This window comes from Saccostrea echinata, unplaced genomic scaffold (genome assembly GCF_033153115.1).
Source record: "Saccostrea echinata isolate AGI-Se365-2 ecotype Australia unplaced genomic scaffold, CSIRO_AGI_Sech_v1 ptg000054l, whole genome shotgun sequence".
Taxonomy (NCBI): domain Eukaryota; kingdom Metazoa; phylum Mollusca; class Bivalvia; order Ostreida; family Ostreidae; genus Saccostrea; species Saccostrea echinata.
Window position 1 is genome coordinate 9080740 of NW_026889803.1, and position 4259 is coordinate 9084998.

General features: G+C 30.2%; 1 long non-coding RNA gene across 1 annotated transcript; it reads left to right on the forward strand.

The window, feature by feature from the left end:
- Nucleotides 1-2098: 2098 nt before the first annotated feature.
- On the forward strand, nucleotides 2099-3489 carry LOC133171873 (uncharacterized). Its single transcript, XR_009718885.1, has 2 exons — nucleotides 2099-2300; nucleotides 3071-3489. It is a non-coding gene; the product is annotated as an uncharacterized LOC133171873 (long non-coding RNA).
- Nucleotides 3490-4259: the final 770 nt, after the last annotated feature.

Below are 4259 nucleotides of genomic sequence, written 5' to 3' on the forward strand. Positions count from 1 at the left end.
TTATATTTGCTTATCAAAATTCCTATATCTTTTAAGAGTTTTGTAGCATGAGGCAAAAATATCAAAACGCATCTAGGTATTTCAGAAAAAAATATCATGATCTATCAAGTTTGACACCGGTTTCTCCTTTAATATCTTCTCAATGTTTAGGGGTAAAAATGAAGACTTTAGTATTTTTACCAAATCTGATTCTAATAGCTTTAATATTTTCTAACTCCCATAAAAGTAAACTTTAAAAAAATAATTTAGAAATGATATCAACCTGTTTTGATTTCTGTAAACAAAGAAATAAGGTCATGCGGGTTGCTTTGGAAAATTTGCCAAAGATATTTCGTTTTTACGTTTTATTAATTAAATTCAATTTTAAAAATAAAATTCCTGAAAATAAACTTGATTGCTGAACGGTAATGTACGATATTTGAAAAATCCAACTGTCATTTTCTCCTTCCTATTTCCTTCTATACAGACGAAATATCTTGTATCTTCTTTTGAATTTGTTTAATTTGAAGATTAAGTACCTGATTAAGAATTTCTGTTCTTGACATCAAATTTTATGTCTATCTACTTAATGTTGATTAATTGTTAAACTTGATTCTATCCTTTAAATCAATGCAATAGGTAGAGAGAGAAGGCAGATGTGGTAAAAAAAAATTCTGCAAAAATTTCTGTAAAATTTGCTTCAGTATTTGGGGAATTTAAATGTAAAAAGATTGCAGACAAAATTACAACAGACACCTTACCTGTTAACTTTATCGTTAACTTAAAATATTTTTATATTGTTTTTCCCCCTATATCCACATGCAGTTGATTTCTTCAGGACTTACTTTATAAAATTTGCAGAGAATTTTGAACCTGGTGCATTTTTCTGATATTAAAAGTGTTCGTGTTAATTTACAATCCATCACCAGCTACTGGCATTCATATGTAAAAGTGTGCGATTGTAATTATTACAAAATTATGTAATTCTTTCTTTTAATATGATATTATGACGCATGGCTGAAAAATACATGAAATACATGCAGATATATAAAAGCGATACTTCCAATAGAAGACTGGTTTTAATGAAAACAAATGAAAATGTACGTGCAACTTTTTCATACTTGGGTTAGTCGGTAAAACGCTCGCTCTGTTATCTGAAGATCGTGGGTTCAAGTTCCTCCACGGCAAACCTCGATTGAAAAACAGATAGCAACTGTTCCTCTGCCTAGCAATCTGCACTTGTGGGTTCTCGGATTTGACACTTTAAAAGGCCTCGTGTGAAGGAAAGCAAATACTGCCCTGTTGAGATAAGGTTTAAAGAAGATGGGTGAACAAGGCGGGCGAAGTGCCTATAGTGCGACAAACATGAAGTGAAAAATAAAATCTCAATTATATAAAAATTTTCTTTGATATTTCATCTAACATTAAAGTATATTTTATGTTAAATCTCTACAACTTACAAAAATCTCACAAAGACTGAAATTATTTGCCTACAAAATAGCATACACACACTAAAGAGGACAAAAACGATCATTTTCTCACACTTCAACAAAATTTTTCGATATGAGTGGGTCTTCGCTCCATTTTTTTGAAAGTTGATCCTAAAAGTTTGCATAAAAATATACATTTTTTGGTTTACAAAAAACATGGAGCTAAGACCCACTATACCTCAAAAGTACACTTTTATGACAAAGCATTCACATCTTTCCGAGAAATACTTGAAGTCCATTAAGTCAAGGGTCATATCACAAACATGATTTAAATGCCACTATTCACCAGGAGCTGCGTGGCGTTGTGGTTAGCGTGTTAGTCTCAAAGCAATATTATACTCCGGATTTTTATTGTTAGGGGGGTTCGAATCCCACGAATGCCATTTTATTTTTTTGATAAAAGAATAATTTTTTCCGAGATTTTTTTTTCTCAGAAAAGTTTTGTTGACCATAATTTCATAAATTTCAATAACGATAACTATATTTTAAATACTTAATTCACAAATTGAATACGATTTTTTTAATATCTGAAGCTATAGGCATTCTGCACGCCTTGTTCACCCATCTTCTTTGAATCCCTTTACTAGCATTTAGTGACGTTTCGTATGAATGGAAATTTTTTGCAAAGACGTAAACAACTGTCATTCAATTGCATTTTGTCCCACCTCTGTACATCAGTGAAGGCGACAGACATGTGATGTTTTCTATCCAATGACATAACGGTAACTTAACCAAAATAGGACGTACATAATAAATAAAAGGGATTACATCGATATCTTGATTTAATTGCAGATCCTATTTCAACATAGTTGTGTGCAGGAATTTGTTCAGGTAACCTCCCTAAATTCTAAATGATACATATTTTATAACAATTTTCTACTTACAAATCAATTCTGCATAAATGATTATTTTCTTGAATTTACGTTTTATAATTCTAATAAACGGTATGATCATAAAATAATTTTTTTCTGTTTTTTTTTCAAAATATGCTCCACTACGATATTCCTTTTGATATACGCTTGCTGACAATTGTGTAAATAGTTAACATGTACATGCTTTACAAAAGTCTGAACTATTTTTCGGATGATCAACAAGTAAAAATCAAGACCGCAATAAAAAATGATATTCAACGACACAAAAGAAGAAATTACAGTATCGTTGGAGCATTTGAGTCTTAGCACTACGAAATTCATAATTATTTTTTTTTATTTATATGAGAGATTAACTTTGTTCCTTCTGTCCAAATGTTGATCTATAATATTAGTATTTTTTAATATTTTTATTAACATATCATGATCCAAATAAATTTAAGACAAATCTAAACTGGATGCCTGGATTTTGAATCTATTTTGGTTGTAAATGATGCAAATATGAAATTTCTAAAATACGAAAAAAATGGAAATTTTGTCAATTGTTCAGATTATACTTTTTTGCTGTCACCCTCCTACATTTGTAAATCTAAAGAAAGTTTGAATGAAAAATCACAATTTAGCTGCTACATTTATTTATTTAATAAATAAACATGGCTTAATTGTTATTTTCATGATTTGTGAAGAATGTTTGTATCCTCTGTTCTTAAAATGATTGATTTCATATTTCAGGATTAAACAATGTTCTTACGCATTGCATTGGTGATTGCTTTGGTAGTATCTCTTGCCGATGGTTGCAGCGTACTCTATAATAGAAACGCATGCACGTGTCGATGTGGTGACTTCTACGACACCTGCAAAGGAGGCTGCGACAGAATAAGTGATTCTCTGTGGCGTTTGGTTTGCTCATCGAACTGTTCTAAATCCCTCTCGACGTGCTTGAGATATTGTCCTAAGACTTAAACATGAATTTACAAGTCCTGAAAAGGGTTGAAATGAACTGGGCTATATATATTTCGAGACAAGGAACATCAACTATAAAGTATCATTTATAAATACGAAGTTTTTGATATGTATAATAAAATGAAAGCTTTCTGCAATTGTATTATATTTTACTAAAAATAAGTAATGAAATTAAATACTGTGCATATGATATGTGTTTTTTTTTTCAAATTCTGTACAAGTTAAAGAAATAATTTTATAAATAATGTCCCTGAGTAATTTAGAATTCTAAACTTTGAATAAATCCATTTATGTACAATTTCCAATGCGAATTCCTTTTAATAAAATAACCCATTTATGGAACTTCTCATTCTCTAACATTTCTGTGTACTGCTAAGGACCCAACTCACAGTTATTGTTATACGCAGCATTTCAAGAAACCGCCTTCACTCTCCATTTTAATAAACGACAAAAAACTAAGGTATGTTGCACTTTGCCACTAATGTGACTTTAATTATTGAAAATAATTGTAATTAATTACGTAATAATTGGTAAAGAAATCCATAAAATTATTAATTTGCTACTATTATCTATCTCAAAAAATCACAACAAAATGAAGCCGAATTATGAATATGATTGATAAGTAAACATTGATTACATAATATGTGGCGTAAATGATTACATAATATATAAAAACATTCTTCTTGTGGTCTGAAACCGCCATGTACTTTATTAAATTTATACATTTAAATTTAATCAAGTTCAGACCCCAAGGAAAAGGAAGAAAAAAGGGGCAAAGTGCGAGTATACCTGTCAAAAATAAAAAAAATAATTGTAAAAGGAATAATTTCCTTCCAATCAGCAGAGATAAACATATGCCCTGCTTGTCCTCTTGAAACATTTGTATGATAGTTCCACACATATTTATGAACTGGTAGGAATAAACATATGTCCTACCTTGTAGCAAATGAAACCAAGG